Here is a 21,344-nt window from a genome sequence, read left to right on the forward strand (position 1 = left end):
CGGTGCCCCTCACTCCCGACCCGCAGCCTCTGCTTTCCCAGTCCTGACCTCCAGACTCACAGCTCTGCTGGTGCCCCTCACTCCCGACCCGCAGCCCCTTAGGCGTCAACCAGCTCTGACGGTGCCCCTCACTCCCGACCCGCAGCCTCTGCTTTCCCAGTCCTGACCTCCAGACTCACAGCTCTGCTGGTGCCCCTCACTCCTGACCCACAGACCCCTGGGCTTCCTTCAGCTCTACCGGTGCCCCTCACTCCTGACCCGCAGCCCCTGCTATCCCAGTCCTGATCTCCACACCCACAGCTCTGCTGGTGCCCCTCACTCCCGACCCGCATCCCCCTGGATTCCCCGCTGAGCTACCCAGTTACTGCGCTGCCGGTGCCCCTCACTCCCGACCCGCAGCCCCTACTATCCCAGACCTGACCTCCAGACTCACAGCTCTGCTGGTGCCCCTCACTCCCGACCCGCAGCCCCTACTATCCCAGACCTGATCTCCAGACTCACAGCTCTGCTGGTGCCCCTCACTCCCGACCCGCAGCCCCTACTATCCCAGTCCTGACCTCCAGACTCACAGCTCTGCTGGTGCCCCTCACTCCCGACCCGCAGCCCCCTAGTCTCCCTCCAGCTCTGCCGGTGCCCCTCATTCCCGACCCGCAGCCCCTGCTATCCCAGTCCTGACTCCAGACTCACAGTTCTGCTGCTGCCCCCTACTCCCGACCCGGAGCCCCTTAGGCGTCCACCAGCTCTGACGGTGCCCCTCACTCCCGACCCGCAGCCCCCTGGTCTCCCTCCTGCTCTGCTGCTGCCCCTCACTCCCGACCCGCAGCCCCTCCTATCCCAATCCTGATCTCCAGACCCACAGCTCTGCTGATGCCCCTCACTCCCGACCTGCAGCGACTGATCTTCCCGCGGAGCTCCCCAGTCACTGTGCTGCCGGTGCCCCTCACTCCCGACCCGCAGCCCCTCCTATCCCAATCCTGATCTCCACACCCACAGCTCTGCTGGTGCCCCTCACACCCGACCCGCAGCCCCCTGGATTCCTCGCTGAGCTCCCCAGTTACTGCGCTGCCGGTGCCCCTCACTCCCGAACCGCAGCCGCTTAGGCGTAGACCAGCTCTGACGGTGCCCCTCACTCCCGACCCGCAGCCTCTGCTTTCCCAGTCCTGACCTCCAGACTCACAGCTCTGCTGGTGCCCCTCACTCCTGACCCACAGACCCCTGGGTTCCCTTCAGCTCTACCGGTGCCCCTCACTCCCGTCCCGCAGCCCCCTGGGTTCCCCCCAGCTCTAGTGGTGCCCCTCACTCCTGACCCGCAGCCCCTGCTATCCCAGTCCTGATCTCCACACCCACAGCTCTGCTGGTGCCCCTCACTCCCGACCCGCAGCCCCTACTATCCCAGACCTGACCGCCAGACTCACAGCTCTGCTAGTGCCCCTCACTCCCGACCCGCAGCCCCTCCTATCCCCATCATGATCTCTACACCCACAGCACTGCTGGTGCCCCGCCCTCCCGACCCGCAGCCCCCTGGGGTCCCCGCTGAGCGACCCAGTTACTGCGCTGCCCGTGCCCCTCACTCCCGACCCGCAGCCCCTACTATCCCAGTCCTGACCTCCAGCCTCACAGCTCTGCTGGTGCCCCTCACTCCCGACCCGCAGCCCCCTAGTCTCCCTCCAGCTCTGCCGGTGCCCCTCAGTCCCGACCCGCAGCCCCTGCTATCCCAGTCCTGACTCCAGACTCACAGTTCTGCTGCTGCCCCCTACTCCCGACCCGGAGCCCCTTAGGCGTCCACCAGCTCTGACGGTGCCCCTCACTCCCGACCCGCAGCCCCCTGGTCTCCCTCGTGCTCTGCTGCTGCCCCTCACTCCCGACCCGCAGCCCCTCCTATCCCAATCCTGATCTCCAGATCTACAGCTCTGCTGGTGCCCCTCACTCCCGCCCCGCACCCCCTGGGTTCCCCCCAGCTCTAGTGGTGCCCCTCACTCCTGACCCGCAGCCCCTGCTATCCCAGTCCTGACCTCCAGACTCACAGTTCTGCTGCTGCCCCTCACTCCCGACCCGCAGCCCCTCCTATCCCAATCCTGATCTCCACACCAAGAGCTCTGCTGGTGCCCCTCACTCCCGACCCGCAGCCCCCTCGATTCCTCGCTGAGCTCCCCAGTTACTGCGCTGCTGGTGCCCCTCACTCCCGACCCGCAGCCCCTTAGGCGTCAACCAGCTCTGACGGTGCCCCTCACTCCCGACCCGCAGCCCCTGCTATCCCAGTCCTGACCTCCAGACTCTCAGCTCTGCTGGTGCCCCTCACTCCCGACCCGCATGGGTCACCCCTGGAGCAGGTTAAAGCTGCAGGGTGACAGTGGGGTTGCTGCCCCTGTGAACAGCTGCTGTAGCACCGCCTGGGCAGGACAGGGAGAGCCAGTTATACCCCCCCCCAGCCTGTATCTGGGGATGGGAGCGCTCACACCCTGGGGCCCCTGTGTTGGGACGGAGGGAGGCCCCCGTGCACCAGGGATGCTGTAAGGGTGAACAGGGGCACCCACCCACGCACCCGAGATCTTATACGGGGGGAGAGTGGCACCCACACACTCAGGATCTTGTAGGGGGGGACAAGGGCATCCACACTCCGGGATCCTCTGCAGAGGGACAGACACCCACACATCCAAGATTCTGTATGGGGGGCAGAGGTACCCAGACACCTGGGCTCCTGGACAGGGGATGGGGGGCACCGAAACATCCGGGATCTTACCTGGGAGGACAGCGGCGCCTGCAGCTCGACATGAGACGGGGGTGGGGGGAGCAGGAGCATTTCCCAGTTCCAGGCTGTCCCCGTCTGGCCAAGGCACAGAGCTCACAAGCAGAGTTTAAAGCTCGAGCTGCCAGACAGCAAAGCAAGCCGGGCCCTGTGGCTGGTGCCTGTGATCCCAGCTCCTGGGGAGGCTGAGACTGGCGGATCGCTTGAGCTCAGGAGTTCTGGGCTGCAGGGGGCTGTGCCGATCAGGTGTCCACACTACGTTCAGCATCAATATGGTGATCCCGGGGAAGCTTGGGGTCCCCAGGTTGCCTAAGGAGGGGTGAACCGGCCCAGGTTGGAAATGGAGCAGGTCAAAACTCCCCTGCTGATCAGTAGTGGGATCGCACCTGTGAATAGTCCCTGCAGCATAGCCTGGGCAAGGCAGTGAGACACGGTCTCTTTTTATACAGACACCCCCCGCAGAGCCTGGAGGGGGGGATGGAAGCACCCACACGATGGGGATTCTGTATTGGGGTGAGGGACGCGCCCAAGCAACACATATCTTGAAAAGGGGAACAGAGACACCCACAGATCCCGGATGGGGGCAGGCAGGGGAAACCACACACTGGAGCTAGTTCATGGGGTGGGGGACAGAGACACCCACCAGAGATCCTGGATGGGAGCACCCGCATGATGGGGATCTTGAACTGGGAGGAGGGAAGCACCATGTACCAGAGGTTCTGAAGGGGGAACAGGGACACCCACACACCAGGTGTCTTGCAGCAAGAGCTGCGGTCTTCATTTACACACGGCAGTGATGGGGATTTAACCAATTCCTGCACAGAACTTGTTCCACTAGATAATTAGCCTCACAGTTAAAAAATGGTAATTTCCAGTTGGCGTTTTGTGACATTGACTGCAAACCAAGGGGGTCATGTTCAACCTTTGTCTGGTGAATTAAAGAACCCTTTAAAATCAGATATTCCCCCCTCTGGGAATTTTTAAAACTGTGTATTTAAAATCAGTGACTAAATCCCCTCTTAACCTCCAGTCAATGAAATCAATGGAGCTTCTTCAATCTCTCGCTGTAGACAGAAGAGACCAATGCACATTTTCCTTGTTTTTAAAGGCAAAATTCCTGATCTTTCCAAGGGGATCTTCTGCTTCAGCTGTCAGTTTGGGGAAGGATTTGGCTTCCTGGGCTATAATCTGCCCGCTGGGTTATAATCTGCGGTCTGAAGGGTCAAATTTAGATGAGGCCGTTAGTGCTGCCCCCGTGTGGCCGGAGAGGGGAGCTCACAAGCAGAGTTGAAAGCTGGAGCTGGAACGGACCTGGCAGGACACGCGGGGCACGAAGCCTCTCGCGTGGGACCCTCGCTGTGCAGCCGGAGGCGGAGGGAAGCTGATTGTCAGGGCTCAGGGCAGCTCCCTGCCAGGCTGAGCCGGTGTCTGTGCTAAGCTCGGCATCAATCAGGTGATTCTGGGCAGTTCAGGGTCCCCGGGCTCCCACAGGAGGGTGAAGCAGGTCACCCCTGGAGCAGGTTAAAGCTGCAGGGTGACAGTGGGGTTGCTGCCCCTGTGAACAGCTGCTGTAGCACCGCCTGGGCAGGACAGGGAGAGCCAGTTATACCCCCCCAGCCTGTATCGGGGGATGGGAGCACTCACACCCTGGGGACCCACCCACCAGAGATCTGCTGGGGGGGAGAGTGGCACCCACACACCCAGGATCTTGTAGGGGGGGCAGAGTTACCTGGACACCTGGGCTCCTGGATGGGGGATGGGGGGCACCGAAACATCCGGGATCTTACATGGGAGGACAGAGGAGCCTGCACCCTGACATGAGACGGGGGCGGGGGAAGCAGGCAGGGCCGGCCTTAGGCCGATTTGCCCGATTCCCCCGAATTGGGTCCCGCGCCTGAAGGGTCCCCCCCGCACCAGCAGCGTCTCTCCCGGAAGCAAACTCTGCATCTCCCAGAAGCAGCAGCTGTTGCTAGGCAATGAGAGACGCTGGCAGGCTGAGACAGAGGCGGCCCCTGGCTGTACTTGCAGGTCGTGAGGAGGAGGGGGTGGGGGGGAGAAGGCACATGTGTCTTCCTTCCCCTCCCCCTCCCCCTCCCCCTCCCCCAGCACTCACCTGGAGGAGACGCCGAGGGGGCTTCCGGTCCGGTGGGAGACAGGAATCTCTGCCGTGCACCTCACTCACCTGAGCAGCTGCTGGGGCTTCCAGCCGTGAGTGTCTGAGCCTGTGATTCCCCAGAGGGTTGTAATATTGGGTTGTTTTCGTTGTGTTGGTGTCTGAGGGTGAGTTGGTGCCTGCCTGTGTCTGTTTCAAAACTAAAGTCTTGGGATCCTGTAATCCAGGAAAAAAGCCCTGAGCCGGTACTTAGTGCTGTGAACTCCAGGTGAGAGAGAGGGGGGGGGAAATCAAATACATCAAGAGGGGAGAATGCGAAAGGTCTGCAACATGGCAGGCTGAGACTTTTATCTCCCCCCCCCCCCGCAAGAGGGGAAACTGAGGCACTGAGTGATCAAATTTCCCTCTCCAAATTATTTGCAAAGGAGGAGGACAGGGGCTCCTATCCAAACCTGTTCCCTTCCCATCAACTCTGCTTTTCCTGCTGCAAGACCGCTGTAGGGGCTGAATATTTCCATTAAACCATGGCTCCTTCATTTGCCCTGCAACAATGAAATAGACCGGCTTGGGGGGGGGGAATAGCCCCCCCCCCCAAGCTTTGTGGATATTAAGGTTGGGGGGGGCATGATAATATTCTAGATCAATCAAATGTCCAGCTTAGCTTTCTAGCCATCCAGCAGCTCTAGGGCAGGGAAGGAAGGTGCTCTTGGTGCAGAGTGGTCACAAAACAGGGGTGAATTTAGCAGGGGGTTGAGGGGTCCGCTTGAAATCCCACCTGATGCAGCCATACAGAATCGCTGGCAGCGCTGGGAGAGGCCAGGAGTGGAAGCAGGTGGCCTGGGGGTGGGGGGACATTTGCCCTCAGTCCTGGGCTCTGGGATGGACTAGGCTGGGTGGTGGGTTCAGTCTAGTCTTCCAGCCTGTTGCTCTCACTGGGGTTTGTGGTTTTCATCTGGCTTCACCGAAAAGATCAAACAAGCCCAGTAGAAAAGGGGAGTGAGAGAGGCAGGAAGGAGTTTGTAAGGGGTTTAAGTGACCCATCAGCGAAAGAGTAAAACCAGAGTTTGACTGGGTTTCCCCCCAGCCACCACTCCTGCAAACACTGGGCAAGGGGCAGCCCCATTCCCCACCGAGGCTATGGTGAGGGACAACAGGGGAGGAAGGAAGCCGCATGGCAGTCCCTTCCCCCCAGCACCCCCCTCCAGCCCCCAAACTCTGTCCCAGAGCCTGCACTCACCCCTCCGCATGCCCTCCCAGAGCCTGCACCCCTCCACCCTTCCTGCACCCCACCCCGTGCCCCAGCCCGGAGCCTGCACCCAGCACCCAAACTCCGTCTCACTCAGCCTGGGCAAAGCTCCTTGGTCTGGTTCCCAGCCCCTCTCCAAGGGTTGCAGCTGACTGGAGGTGCTGCCTTCCACACCTTCCTCATTCACACCTCATTCATTCAATAGGGCAACTGATTACAAAGTGGAGAGAAGATCTTATTCTACTTCTAGCAAAAAGACATTTTTCTTTTACCTTAATTATACTACCTTAGGGGCCTGCTATAACATATTACCAAGGTTCAATACAAAGTCATGTAAAAGTTATACAAAAATGCATAATGCAGAGATTTATCTACAACTGCATTGATTGACTGCTGTGTGCAGTAATATAGTGACCCCTGGGTCTTTGAATAAGGCTATATACTGGGGGGGGGGTGCAGCAGCAAGTCGGGGGTGAGCAGGTGGGCAAGCGGCAAGTGGGCAAAGAGGTGAGCAGTGAGCCAGCAGGGAGTTTAGGGGCGGGTATGGGGGTTTCTGGCAGGGGAGGGAGAAAGTGAAACGAGGCGAGTGGTGGGTGGGGGACTGACTAGGAGGGACGCAGCAAGTCAGTGGGGGACTAGGGGGTGAAGAGGGGTGTGATGGTGGGGCCGAGCAGGGAGGGGGTAGGTCCTATTTTACTGCTGTGATCTGGTCACCCTATGTGTGCCAGGTTTCAGAGTAGCAGCTGTGTTAGTCTGTATCTGCAAAAAGAACAGGAGTACTTGTGGCACCTTTAGAGACTAACAAATTTATTTCAGCATGAGCTTTCATGGGCTACAGCCCACTTCTTCGGATGCATAGAATAGAATACTTCTTTTTGCCTATGTGTGCCGTTTCTCCTCCCTCCCCCTCAAACCTTCCTCTTTGGCCCACAGCTGTTTTGATGGGGTGGCACTGAGGAAGGAGGGTTTGTTTCTGCGAGGCGAGCAGCGCTGGTGGGGGCAGTGTTTCCACGGGGCCGGGCAGTGCTGGGGGGAAGGAGGGGGCATAAAATTAACATTATTGAAGAAAATCAGTTATACAACTATCAAAACAAATTATTTTCCTAATATGAAAGTGAAAATCTATAATTAATATTCTTTTAGAATGTGGTGACTTCTATCAATATGGGCAAGAGATCAAGAGATATTGGTAAAAAGTACCAAGTGGGAGTAAGAAAAGAGCCATATACAATATTATGTTGTAATATATAATTTTGTTATTATGTATCTAGTCATGGAAAGTAAATAATACATGTAAGAAATGAAAGGTGGGTTTTTTTAAGTGTTTTTTTTTTTTAAGTCATCCCTGCCGGGGCCCCGTCAAAACTGTTCGAATTGGGCCCCACACTTCCTAAAGCCGGCCCTGGAAGCAGGATCATTTCCCAGTTCCAGGCTGTCCCTGTCTGGCCAAGGCACAGAGCTCACAAGCAGAGTTTAAAGCTCCAGCTGCCAAGCAATAAAAGCAGCCGGGCTCCGTGGCTGGTGCCTGTGATCCCAGCTCCTGGGGAGGCTGAGGCTGGCGGATCACTTGAGCTCAGGAGTTCTGGGCTGCAGGGGGCTGTGCCGATCGGGTGTCCGCACTAAGTTCAGCATCAATATGGTGATCCTGGGGAAGCTTGGGGTCCCCAGGTTGCTTAAGGAGGGGTGAACCGGCCCAGGTCAGAAATGGAGCAGGTCAAAACTCCCATGTTGATCAGTAGTGGGATTGCACCTGTGAATAGCCCCTGCAGCGTAGCCTGGGCAAGACAGTGAGACACAGTCTCTTTTTATACGGACACCCCCCACAGAGCCTGGAGGGGGGGGATGGGAGCACCCACACGCTGGGGATTCTGACTCAGGGGGAGGGATGCCCCTCTGCAACACGGATCTTGAAAAGCAGAACAGCGACACCCACAGAGCCTGGATGGGGGCAGGGGAACCACACACGGGAGCTAGTTCATGGGGTGGGGGACACACCCATATGCTCCGTTGCACCATTCTTAATGAGAAGAATGGGGGCATCCACACAACACGGATCCTTAACGGGCGGGGAGACACCCACACACTCCACTATTAACCAGGAGGAACAGGGGCACCAGACACCCCCAGTAGCGTGGAGAACACCCACATCCACCAGATCCCTCATGGGGGGTAAGACAGAGGGGATTGTAATGGGGCCCAGCGCACCCACGCACCAGAGATTGTTAAGGGTTGAAGGGACAGGGACACCCACACACACTGAGATCACGTCCTTGGAGGAACGCAAACCCTCCACAGAAGGACCTGGTCTGTTCCATGATGGCAGCCCAGCCTGGGTGAGTCAGTCTCCTTTTATACAGGCACAGCCCAGAGATCCTGACTAGGGGAGCGAGACACCCACCCACCAGAGATCCTTAATGGTCTAGGGTGCACCCACACACCAGGGATTCTTATGGGTGGGAGGAATGGAGACAGCCAGACACACTGAGATCACTTCCTCCCAGGAGCCTGGGCCAGACAGGGAGACACAGTCCCCTTTACATATCTGCCAGACAACCGTCCTCCCACTCCCTCCACACAATGTTCTTATTTGGAGGTGAAGCCAGGGAAATCCCATGGAGGATTCTTATCTGGGGAACTGGGGGGACCCACTTACCACCAGAGATTCTTAAGGGCAGGAGGAACAGGGACTCCCACCTCTGCAGCATGGGGGTGGGTCGCCTGCTGGGATCATCTGGGCATATTTCACCTCGTCAGCTCCCTGCCATTGCCTTGGGGGCCCCTTGTTCGCTGCCTCTGGCACCCAGTTTAGCCTCCTTCCTGAGGGCTGAAACGCTTTGATCTATCTAAGATCTGTGGGATCAATACGTGTCATGGTGTAATTCTGTGTTATTCGGGGGTCAGACTAGCTGAGCTAATGGCCCCTTCTGCCCTTAAACGCCATGAAAACATTTCCCTGGTTTCTCCTTGCGCCTGACAGACACCACGGTGAGGGGCCCAATAGAAGATCCTGGACACAGCGCTCTGGCTCTTACTTTACGTGGGGACGTCAGCGCTTTCCTAGCAAAGCTGCTGCTAAAGCGCTGGATTTGGGGAACGGTTCGGCTCCGGTTCAGAGATCTGCCTGCGGGGTGTGAACCTGCCACAAGGAGCGGGAAACGCAACCAGCAACGGGAGGAGTTGGCTGAGCTCCAGGCTGCCCCCGTGTGGCCAAAGCTTAGAACTGAGCAGCGGAGTTTAAAGTGGGGGGGGCAGCGAAGCCTCGGGGCGAGGGAACCGGGGCCTCCCCCCACGCGCCGAGTCTCTGTCCCGCGCTCTCTCCGCCAATCAGGGAGCAGGGAGGGGCGCAGCGAAGTGACGAGCTACGTCCCCTCCTCCAATAGAGGCCGCGTGTGAGAGAGAGAGAGAGAGAGAGAGAACTACGCTTCCCAGAGTGCACCGGGAGGGGGCGCGTTGTCTGAGCAACCGGCGCGTCCTTCCGCTCTGAGAGGAGCCAGGAACTACAACTCCCAGCCTGCCCCGGGGCGCCTCCGTCCTCTCCAGCCCAAGTGAGGGCGGGTCCCTGGGTCAACCTGACACCTCCCCCCCCCAACGCAACTCCTCATCCCCGCCCCGCCCCCAGAGAGCCCCGGCCCCGCCCCCTCCGGCTCCTGAGGCCACCCCCGGGGCCCGGGGTCTCGGCCCGGCCCCGACCCCAGCGCCCCCAGCCTGCTTCTCCCTTGGCCTCGTCTCTCCCCCCGCGGGGGGGCGGGGCTGGTGGATGGAGCCATATGGCAATACAGGGGAGGGGCAGGGCTGGGAGCCAGGACTCCTGGGTCCCCCCCGAGCTCTGGGAGCGGAGTGGGGGAGGGGCAGGACTGGGGGCCAGGACTCCTGGGTTCTCCCCCAGCTCTGGGAGGGGAGGGGGACGAGGGGGGCTGAGTGGGGGAGGGGCTGGGATGCCTGCTGCCCTAGTGGTGACCAGCAGAGCCCCCTGCAGCTTGTCCCCCAACCACGCGCTGGGTGTGCTGGTGCCTGGAGCCGCCCCCAGTTCCAGCCCCTCTGCGCAGGCAGCTCCCCCAGCCTGACACACACACACACACCCAGCCCCAGCCCCTGCACCCGCCCCACCCCAGGGCTCCTCAGCCCAGAGGAGCCCCGGCTGAGTGGGGAATCAGAACCCCAAAATAACCCTGGGACCAGCATGATCTGCCTCCGCCTGCCCTGCTCCGCATGTATTCGGAGTGAGTCAGTTTCCTGTCCCAACATGTGTCCTGCCCTGTGTCTCTTCTCCTCCCCAGTTCCCTCCAAACCAGCCCATTTCCACTGCACCCCGGGCTGGGTCTCTGCCAACCCCTTCTCCTCCTGCCCCCAATATCTCCCTGCCCCTACAGGTCTATAGGGTGGATCCCTCCCTCCCCCCTTCTCCCCTCATTTCCTGCCGCGGGGGGTCTATGGAGATGGGTGTCTCCTCTGCCATCCCCTCTCCTACCCCCTTCCCATATCCCGCAGCCTCTAGGGGTATATGGGGCTGGGTCTCTCCCCCCGCCATCCCCACCCCGGCCCCCAATATCCCGCTGGGGCGCGGTGGGGCTGGGGCGCTCTCCCTGCCCCTGTGCTCCCCCCTGCACACGATGTCCTGGGAGTGTCTCAGTTTCCCTGGACCAACATTTCACACACCCCACCCCCACCCCACATGTCTCCCTCCACCCCACCCCATTTCTCCTGCACCCCGGGCTGGGTCTCTGCCAATCCCCCTTCTCCCTTCCTGACCCCAAGATCCCCTGCCCCTGCAGGTCTATGGGGGTGGGTCTCTCTCTCCCCCCATCCCCTCATCCCTTTCCCCAATAGCTCCCTGCCCCAGGCTGTCTATGGGGCTGGGTCTCTCCCTGAAGCCCCGCCCCCAGCGCGGGGCTCACAGACAATCCCCGCCCAGCGGCTGTGACGTGCGCTGGGGCTGTGACGTGCGCTGACGTGCTCACTCCCCGCAGGCAACTCATTCACTGGAGACAAAAACGACAGAAGGTGTCACGTGTCCATGGGCGGGGCTATGCAGATGAGCAGTGTCTGGCGGCAGGACGGGGAGCAGCGACAGGAACCGAAGGAGCCCGGCGGAGAGAATTCTCTGCGTGTGGCCAGAATCCGGTGTGGGGAGTTCGTGCTGTGGGTGCCTGCACCGGAGTCACTTCGGGGCAGTGATTGCCACTGAGCTGCATAGTGACCAAAGGCGTGTGAATGGGGTGTGGTGACTGGCGGGGAACAGCTCATGGTGATAACGAAAGCAGTGGGAGCAGCAGATCCTGTCCTAGCAGGGGGCTGGATGGGGTTTCTTTGCAACCATGAGTGGGCTTGTTGTGGGTGCAAGTAGATCCCACCCCCTGTCTGTTAGGGCGGGGCTTCTACTGTCTGCCTTGGGGAGGGGGGACTTCCATGATGTCACTGCCTAGGGGGTAGGGGTTTGAATCATGACTCTGAAGTGGGAGAGCAACTTCCCCCGCTCCCACTCACTCTCCACTAGGGGGCTGGGCTGGGATCTCTAGGGAGGGGAGCACAAGAAAAAACAGTTTCCCCTATGGAACCCAGGAGTCCTGGCCCCCAGTCCCCCTGCTCTAGACCCTCTCCAACCCCAGAGCCAGGGATAGAACCCAGGGGTCCTGGTGCCCAGCCCCCTCCCTGCTCTGACCACTCGACCCCACTCCCCTCCCAGGGTGGTGCAGGCGTCACTGGGTCTGTGTCCCAGCTCTGCTAAGGGCCGTGACTGATTTTCCCAAAGTGCTTCCTTCTGAATCCAGCACATCTGCCCCCCCCCCCCGGTCACTGCCCACCGCCGTGTGGGGGCACCAGCACTGTGCCAGGTCGTGATGGGAAATTGTCCAAGCTGGCCCAGGAGAGACGTGTGTGTCCCTCCTGCCCCCTGCTGGTGGGGCTGAGCCCGGCTCTGTGTGTGTGTGTGTGGTGGCTTTGCAGGATTTTGTATCCTGCAGCAAGTGACACACACACACACACACACACTGACGCACAAAGGGACTCTCAGTCCCAAGAACACTCACACACAACACACCCAGAGGGGCATGCTAGCCCAACCCCCAAAGAGAGAAACAATCATACCCCCAGCCACACTCACAATTACACACACCCACCAGAATATTTGCAATTGTGCTGAGGCACAACCGCACACAGTTCACTCCCACTCCTCCCAACACAAGGACCTCCTGCCCCACACAGCCTGTGCCGTGGCCTGTGGAACTCACTGCCACTGGACAGCTACCAATGAGAATGGACCTTTCCAGGAGACCAATAGACATGGCCGTGGTGACAGAGGGGGCTGGGCTCCCAGGGTCTGACCCGGGCTGAGACTGGTTCTGACCTAGAGGGGTCTATCCAGCAGGGGGCAGCGTGACCCACACACAAACCCACCAGAAGCACCTTTCTTAGCGGGTCTCCCAGGCCATCCCCCACCCTGCCCCGGGTTGGGTAACAAAGGGGCAGCACAGGACTCTGGGCCGTGTCACAACCCGGCCCCAGCCCCTCGCTCCCACACGCTGGTGAGTTGAGTAACTGCCGAGGGATTGCACAAGAGAGAGTCAGAGCCAGGGAGAGAACCCAGGAGTCCTGGCCCTGCCCCCGACACACACCTTAACCACTGGACCCCACTCCCCTCCCAGGGCTGGAGATAGAACTCAGGAATTCTGACCACCAGCCCCCACCCCCATGGCTCTGACCATTAGACCCCACATGCCGATTTTAGTCCTGCTGCCTCTTCTATCCACCCACCCCACCTGTCCATCCCTTTGCTGCAGGTTTTTGGGGTGTCACCCCTGCTCTGCACTCCCCCAGTGCAGCCCAAGGCTTTTCCTCCCCACAACCACACATCCTCTCCCACTCGTGCTGGATCGTCTGCTTGGCCCCCTGCTCCCTCTCAGGGTGCGCTGTGCTGCGTGGCTGGGGATTGTGCAAGGCCCAGCACCAGGCAACGCAGAACGGACACCACAGGCCCTGCCCCACCTCACCTGAGCTGCTCTCCAGGTGCATCGGAGCCCAGTGCCTGCACCTGGACCCTCCTGCCCCACAGGGGGTGAGCTGCAGCCCCCGCCACACTCCGCAGACGGGAGGTGTGTCAAGGCAGCCAGTCCTTGTAACATGGGGAAATCACCACCGGGGTCGATGACATACAGAGAAACCGTTGTTGCGCCAGAAGAGGGCAGCAGAGCACACACACACACATACACACTTGCAAACATACACAAACACCCGCACAAATCCAGCCAACATCAACACAACTGCTAACAGATGCAAACACATGCACAAATCCAGCCACATGAACACACACACACTTGCACAGCCACAAACACAACACCCACAGCTGTCACAACCCGGCTCCAGTGGGCAAGTCACCCAGCAGGAGGGGAAAGATTTGCTTTTGCACAACTGGAGACAGGGAAGTTGAGCACTGGGAGCTCCAGGGCTTTACCTCAGGTCCCACTGACATTTGAACTCAGATTGCAGGATTCAGAGTCCTGAGTGCTGCCCGTTACACCATGGGACTAGCTCGTGCTGCCTTCTCTGCACATCGGTGACCCTTACGGGGCTGGCTCATGTAAGGGACTGGTGGCCCCTTACTAAAACTTAGTGGGGGGTTTGGTTGGCTAGTTCCCAGCACCAATAGAAGGGGGAAGGGCCAATGGGAAATCAGGCCCCTGAGACTGACAGTTCTCCAAGCTCCAAGTTAGCCGGACTGACAGGCCAGGCAGTGTAATGAGGGAGTCACCAGGCCAGGGGGTCCCATCCTCCGTGGGAGCTGGAACTGCCTGGGCCAGAGTGGGGTGGAGCTAAGGAGAGAGCAGGAGCCCGAGAAGAGCCGGGGAGCAGAGCTGCCCCAGCCGGGGAGAACCAGAGCAGATCCGTGTTGGGAGCCGAGCCGCAGCAGCTGCCCAGGGAGCAGATCTGTGCTGGGAGAAGAGCTGCAGCAAGTGGAGCCAGAGAGGCCAGAGGAGCAGCCCAGGGAGCTGGAGGCAGAGCCGCAGCAGCACTGGGGCTGGAGGTGGGTGCAGTGAGCAGCGTGGGAGAGCGAGGGGGACCCTGGGCAGAAGGCCCAGTGCAAGGAGATGCCACCCGTCAAGAGATCTTGCAGGCCAGACTTTTGGGGGTGGGGGGATCATATCCCCTACATGGGGGCTGACACTGGGAACAAGGGCCTGTCACCTAGAGCATGTGGCCACTGCCAGAGCAAGTGTCCAGCCCGTGGTGTCCCTGCAGCACAGCCAGGGCCTGGGGAGGAGGCCTGGGACATGTGAGGGAGAGACTGTGACCTGCCCTGACCCTCCAGAGATGCTGGTTGTGATCTCCCTGCGCCACAGAACAGGGTGACGTGTTTTCCTTTCCCATCTTCCCTTATGTTTTACATTGATTGCTGGGTAATAAATGGTGTTCGCCTGAAGCACATGCAGTGAGGAGTGGGTCAGGGAAGTGCCCAGAGTGGGGACACTGTAGCCCTGTTCAAGTGAGCATGACAAGATTGGGGGTCATCAAACCCCCCAGGATTCCTGGGCCCAGCCTTGTTGGGGTTACGAGGTCTCTGCCACACAGGAGAGTAGAAAGAGCCTCCTTGGGGTCAGGCAGCCTCTGGGTAGGGGGGTGGGGACTCAGATCCTTCCACCAGCCAATTGCACCAGGGTCATGTATAAACCAGGGAAGTTCCCCACAATAGCCAGACCTGAACCCCCAGTACACTTGTGCTCTGTCCTCATTGCTTCTCTGTCTCTCTTCCCCCATCTCTGCTGCTCCCCCTCTGGGCTTTCTCAGCACCTGGCCCCACAGCCCTTCCTGGCAGCCAGAGACTGTGTGTTCTAGGCCTGCTCCTGTGGATGTGGCCTCTCTCCTGATTCCTGAGGAAAGGAACCTTTCCAGGAAATGGCCACAGCTTCTGGGAATCCGCACGTGGCTGGTGGACAGCACCAGGAATCATTTGGCTCCTGGCACACAAGGCAACTTAAAAGCTGAGCGCCCAGACAGGGGTTTGAACCCCGGACCCTCAGATTAAGAGCCTGATGTACTACCAGCTGAGCTACCTGGGCTTGTTGAACAATCTCTTCACAGTTCAGCACTAGAGCGAGCCGGCAGGCAAAAGACAGGCACAACAAGTTCCAGGAACCCCTCCTCTATTTCTTCACAGCCACTGCCTGTCAGCAGGATTCCTCCTCCTCCTCCCTCCTGTGCCTCAGTGCAACTGAATCTCCACACCTAGACAGCCGGTCCGTCCACTGCACCCCAATCCCCCATGCCTGAGCCTCCCTGCCAAAACCCTTCACCTAGACCCATAGAATTAAGTCTCACGTGTCACTGGGAACTCGACTTCTTGTGCCCAGAGAGTCTCAGCCCCCCTCAGCAGATGACCTGAGAAACACAATGTCGCCTTTTCCAAAGAAGTGCTTGGAGAGGTTTTTCTCATGTTTCCATGTGGCCTAATGGATAAGGCATCTGAGTGTGGATCAGAAAATTGAGGGTTTAAATCCTTTGGTGGTTGTGTTTCTGCAATTTTACTGTTGTGCTGAATGTCCTGCTCCTTGCAGGACTGGAACCTCTTCTTGGCTGCTCCAGCCAATGCTCCGGCTTCAGCTAGAGCCCCGGGAAGGAGTTGGGGCTTGGGCGTCACAAAGGCTGGGACATGAGCCCCAGGTGCTTCCAGTCTAGGCTTTGCCCTTCCTGACTTGCCAAAGAAAGTGGGCGTTTGGCATGGCAGGGAGCAGCCTGGCTGGGAGTTTTTGTGCCTGTCTGAAGGCCACACATAGGCATGGTCCTGCCCTCCTCTAGCCGTGACCTCAGTTGCTCTGTGGCTTTTAAGCCTTCCCTTCCCAGCTGCCTCTGCTCTAGGTGTCCAGAGGAGGAGAGGTGTTGCTGGGTCACTTTTACAGATGCCCCTTCCCTGGTACTGCCCTTGCTCAGCTGCGCAGAGGAGCTTCCATCCCCAATCCCTGCCTGTCACTGCCCAGCAGCCCTCTGGCATCATTCCTGAGGGTCACCCTGCCTTGCTCTCTTCCTGCCATGTTGGGAAAGACAGCTCCCATCTCTCCTTGTTAAAGGTCAGGTGGGCCAACTAGGGGCAGAAGCCCATTCTATGTTTTCCTACTGCAGAGCCCAAGCTCAGGGGCTCACCTTGGGTGCAGGCACTGCTGTGCTTCCAGAAAACAAGCCACCACTGCACAAAAAGGATGACAGAGCCTGCCAAAGCCTGGGATTGAACCAGGGACCTTTAGATCTTCAGTCTAATGCTCTCCCAACTGAGCTACTTTGGCAGATGCATGGAAGTGTTTTGGCCTGTTGCTTCTCTGTCTGGGATGTTTTTGTCAGCAGTTGCACAGAAAAAGGACAGGAAAACGAACGGCTGCTCCACACCCCCACCGGAGGAACCTGACACCCTGAGCTGTGGGGAGTAAGAAGTGGCTGTTGGCTGACAGGGCCTGGCCCCGAGGAGCTGGAACAGCAGCTGCCGCCTCCCCCTCGGCTCCAGGCTGTGGGAAATGCTCATTGCCTGGCTGCATGGGCGGCTGCTGCTCCGTGCTCTGGAGAGCGTCTGTATTGCTCTGTCAACCCCCCGTCTTCACTGAGCCAGTCTGGTAAGGTCCCAAGTGCCCCCTCCGGCCTGGCAGCTGAGAGTCTGTGCAGACATCAGCCCCCCTGCCAGCCCCACAGGCAGCAGCAGTGCCAGCCCCCCAGCACCACAGGGGCACTCGATGCACTTCCTGTGGGGAAATGGCTCCTTGGCGCCCAGCTGCTAGAGTGAGAGCCAGGAGAGAGCAGTGTCTGGCTCACCGTGGGGGAGAGAAGAGACCTGGTGAGTGCGGATCTCCCTCAGCCTCCCCCTCAAGGCTGGTCACTTCTATTGTCACTGTGATAGTCAGCGCTTCCCTTCAGGGCCGGCCCTAGAGGGGTCTGTGACAAAGCCCCCCCTTTCCGCCCCAGGCCCTGCCCCCACTCCACCCCACCCCGTCCTCCAAGCCCCCTCCCCTGTCCCATCTCTTCCCACCCTGCACCTTCCTGCCCCATTCCTCTCCCTCCCCCTGCTCCTCCCCCTCCCCGCCCAGTGCCTCCTGCACCCCACTGAACAGCTGATCACTGGCAAGTGGGAGGTGCTGAAGGGGAAGAGGAGGAGCTTGTCAGCAAGGCCTGTAGTGGGCGGGGGGGGGAGCTGGCTGCCAGTGGGTGCTGAGCACCTATTTTTTCTCTGTTGGTTCTGCAGCCCCGTAGCTCCCATGGAGTCGCTGACTTGGCTCCTTTCGCACTCTAGAGAGAGGAGCAGAACCAGGGCTATGGCTGATCTATGGGGCACCAGGTGAGTGGCAGAGGCTTCAGGCGCTGAGAGTTTGCCTGACCCCTCAGGGACACAGTGTGAGGGGGTGTCCCAGGGATCTCTATGAAAGGAGCAGAACAGGATTTCCTTGGGGTGGGGAGAGAATTGAGAGTGTCTCAGGGGGTTATACAGAGGTATTGCCCGGGTGAGAGACTGGCTAAAACACAGGCCTCGCTGTGAGCAGGATTTGAACCTGCGCAGGGGAACCCTATTGGATTTCAACTCCAACGCCTTAACCACTCGGCCATCACAGCTGCAGCACAAAATTGCCCCAATGCTAGAGAAACTGGTAAAGAATCCCAATGGCCAGGTGTGAAGTCATCTGAACTACAGGATTCCCACACCAACCTGGCTCCCAAAGCACAGGGGGGATTGGGGGTTTGTTCTGTTTGCTTAGCCAGGTGCCACAGGAGTCTTTGCTGCTTTTACAAATCCAGACTAACACGGCCCCTCTGATACTCCTAGTGACGCTCTCCAATGGATCCCCATCCTCCACCCACCTTGAGCTAGGTAGGAGCGGATCATTGTTATCCCTACTTGAAAGAGGGAGAAGCCAAGGCTGAGAAAGGAGAATTGACTTGTCTTAGGTCACACAGCCAGCCAGTGGCAGCGTTGGGAATAGGACCTAGGAGCCCTGATTTCAGCATCCTGCCTGGCTGATGTCAGCATCTCTCTGTGAGGTCACCACCTCCCCACCACCTTTGACTAATAGTCTGAGGTCCTGCAAAAGGCCTTTGTGATGTCACTGCCACACCCCTCCCTTGCTGGGCTAATGTCCTGCCCCTGCCCAGGCACTTTGGGGGTTTGAGCTACTCCCTGTGGATCACCCCACTCAAGGAGCGTTCGTTCCAGGCAGCTAGCCGGCTAGACAGGAAAACATCAGATGCTGCTCCCAATGCTACACTCAGTTTTTCAGAAATTAGTCGACTTTGTTGCCAGGAGAGACCATTAGAGCATCTAATCTGACCCCCTGCATATCACAGGCCTCCTGTATGACACGAGAGCTACTTTTGGGGCAAACACATTCCAGAAAGGCATCTAGTCTTCATGAAATCACATCAGGACATGGCGAATCCACCACTTTCCTTGGGAGATTGTTCCTGTGGTGAATCATCCTCGGTGTTGACTATTTGTGCCTTAGTTGTAATATGAATTTGTCTCTTTTCACCTTCCAGCCATTGGGTCTTGTTATGCCTTTCTCTGCTGGATTAAAGAGCCCTTTAATATCCAATCTTTTCTCTCCAATATGGCACTTCAACACTTCAGTGAAGTCACCTTTCAATCTTCTTTTGATAAGCTAAACAGGTTGAGCTTGTTCAATAGCTCACTAGAAGGCATTTTATACCAGCCCTCAGAACATTTATTGGCTCTTTGGTCATCAGATTCCTGAACTGCAGCTGGATGTGGCTCTTGTTCTTCTGGTCATTTTGGGAAAGCGGCCCCATCATGCTGCATACCTAGGCAGAGTAGGTGTGTCTGTGCAAACACGGTCTGTTCCTGAAGTCTTTCCCCCAGCTCCTCACTAGATGTAAGGGGGGAGCTCATTCAGCCTCTGCTTCCGCTTAGTGTTTAGAAACTCCTTTTTGTCCCTATCTCTGCTGGCCTTAGATTTCGCCTCCTGTCTTTTTCTTGATAGCTCAGATGAGGTGGCCGAGTGGTTAAGGTGATGGACTGCTAATCCATTGTGCTTTGCACGCATGGGTTCGAATCCCATCCTCATCAGATGCATTTAGTCGTTACTCCTCCTTTGTAGACAACCATGTCCCCCTTTGGTACAATGTTGCTTCTTGCAAACAAAAACCTTCTCAGAAACTCAGAACTCTCTTGTTTTAAATAAAATGTCTAAATTCCAGATTTCTTAAAAAAAAGAAAAATTTTCTAGTCCTGTATTTCTTAATTTTTATCTCAAAAGGGAACATCCTCGTCATCTCCTCCAAACACCCTGGGACCTGCCCAAATTATTAAAATACCCTCAACCCGAGCAAGGCCAGAGCAGTGAACCAGAGCTAGTGTCTAGGCCAAGCTGTTCTGAAGGAGGCAACTCAAACATTTTCTCCCTGCTTCCCTTGGCAAGGTCTGACTGGGAAAACAAAATTCCCCAAACTGAAAAACCAATACTAATCTGTTTGGGGAGAGTTTGAAAGTATTATTGTTATTATTCTCTTCTGATTTCTGAATCAGTTCAGTTTAGTCTTTGTCCTCCAGGTGTGTTTCCAGCTAAAACCACATTGAGGGTACTGGACCACTGACCTATCAGCTCTTAACACCCAAACTTTCAGTAACTCTATTATCAGTGCCTGCGAGTGTAATTTAAACCATAGGCCCAATCTAGCTCTGAATCTTGTCTTCTGACAGTAGCCAATACCAGGTGCCCCAAAAGCCACTCACCAAGGTACCACTGGGAGTTGAACCTAGGATTTCTTGTTTACAAAGCAGGTGCTTAAACCAGCCAAACCACGGTACCTGCTGTTATTTAAAGCAGTGTGTTTGCCCACACCTGACTCTCTGCCAGTCCCCACTGGGCCCTGACAAGTATTGCTTGTGTTTGGCTTCTGTAAAGCAGAGGAGCAGGTGAAGTTTTGCTCCCAAGGTGTGGGTGTGATTCTTTGGACACGTCTACACTATGAAATTAGTATCATGTTTGCCCACACCTGACTTTCTGCCAATCCCCACTGGGCCCTGACAAGTGTTGCTCATGTTTGGATTCTGTAAAGCAGAGGAGCAGATGAAGTTTTGCTCCCAAGGTGTGTGTGTGATTCTTTGGACACGTCTACACTATGAAATTAGGTTGGTGTAATTACATTACTTAGGCTGGCAATGCAGTTCTATCAACCTAATCCCGGTGTAGATAGTGGCTCAGCTGTCAGAACTTTCTGGAGCTATGAAAAGGGAGGGGCCCAGCCTCTGTAGCAGAAATGCAGGGCAGGTGAGTTTATGGCAGGCATGGTGAGATACTGGTGGAGGCCAGTTATGGTGATATAATGACTAGCAGCATTTACACTGACAATTTGTCACTTTAAGTTTGCTGCACAAAGCTCTAGGCCTCTCGTCGAGGTGGTTTTATTTTGTCACCAAAACAGGGCAATTTTGTCGCCAGACGTGGTATTGCAGTGTGTGCACCAGCCAAAAGCTGCTGACCGAGGGACCATTGTGTATTTTTCACACACCTGAGCAATATAATGATACTGAAATAACTTTGTAGTGCAGACCTGGCCAAAGATTCACACACACACACACACACAGCTTGCAAGGAAAACGTCACCTGATCCTGTGCTTTGCAGAATCCAAACACAAGCAAAGCTTTGCAGGCCACAATGGGGATGGCAGGGAGTCAGGTGTGGGCAGACAGTGTATTTTAGCTACAGGCAGGAACCATGGCTTAGCTGGCTAAAGCACCTGTCTTGTAAACAGGAGATCCTGGGTTCAACTCCCAGTGGTGCCTTGTTGATTAACTTTTGGGGCACCTGGTATTGGCTACTGTTGGAGGACAAAACACAGAGCTAGATGGGCCTTTGGTCCAGCCCAGTCTGGCTGTTTAAATTACACTGATAACAGAATTACTGAAAGTTTGGGAGTTAAGAGCTGATAGGTCAGTGGTCCAGCCTGTCACAGATGATCCTGCTTCCTCTGGGACAGGGGCAGGTCTGGGCTCTCACACCAAATGGCTCATTGTGGCTGTCAGAATCTGTGGGCAGCTCATTTAGTTTGCACAGAGGGTTGAGTCCTGCTTTGTGCACCGTGTGTGAGAATGAAAATCCTAAACCGCCCTTTGAAATAACAAATGCAGCAGGATGTGTTATTGTCCCTGCCCCAAAGCACACAGACCAATGGAGAAATGCCATTGAGTCCAGGGTAATACTCCGCTGCCATTTTACCTTTTTCGCTTGCTAAACTCACTACCAACCTTGTGGGGTCC

General features: G+C 57.3%; 4 non-coding genes across 4 annotated transcripts; 2 read left to right on the plus strand and 2 right to left on the minus strand.

Annotated features, from left to right (window-relative positions):
- Positions 1-16,300: 16,300 nt before the first annotated feature.
- Positions 16,301-16,373, minus strand: TRNAF-GAA. The gene has a single exon. It is a non-coding gene; the product is annotated as a tRNA-Phe (tRNA).
- Positions 16,374-17,600: 1,227 nt separating this feature from the next.
- TRNAS-UGA lies at positions 17,601-17,682 on the minus strand. Its single transcript has one exon. It is a non-coding gene; the product is annotated as a tRNA-Ser (tRNA).
- A 1,386-nt stretch (positions 17,683-19,068) lies between these two features.
- TRNAS-GCU lies at positions 19,069-19,150 on the plus strand. Its single transcript has one exon. It is a non-coding gene; the product is annotated as a tRNA-Ser (tRNA).
- A 1,646-nt stretch (positions 19,151-20,796) lies between these two features.
- On the plus strand, positions 20,797-20,870 carry TRNAT-UGU. The gene has a single exon. It is a non-coding gene; the product is annotated as a tRNA-Thr (tRNA).
- The last annotated feature ends 474 nt before the right edge of the window (positions 20,871-21,344 follow it).

Source organism: Mauremys reevesii, linkage group 12, assembly GCF_016161935.1.
Source record: "Mauremys reevesii isolate NIE-2019 linkage group 12, ASM1616193v1, whole genome shotgun sequence".
In the NCBI taxonomy this organism is placed as follows: Eukaryota; Metazoa; Chordata; order Testudines; family Geoemydidae; genus Mauremys; species Mauremys reevesii.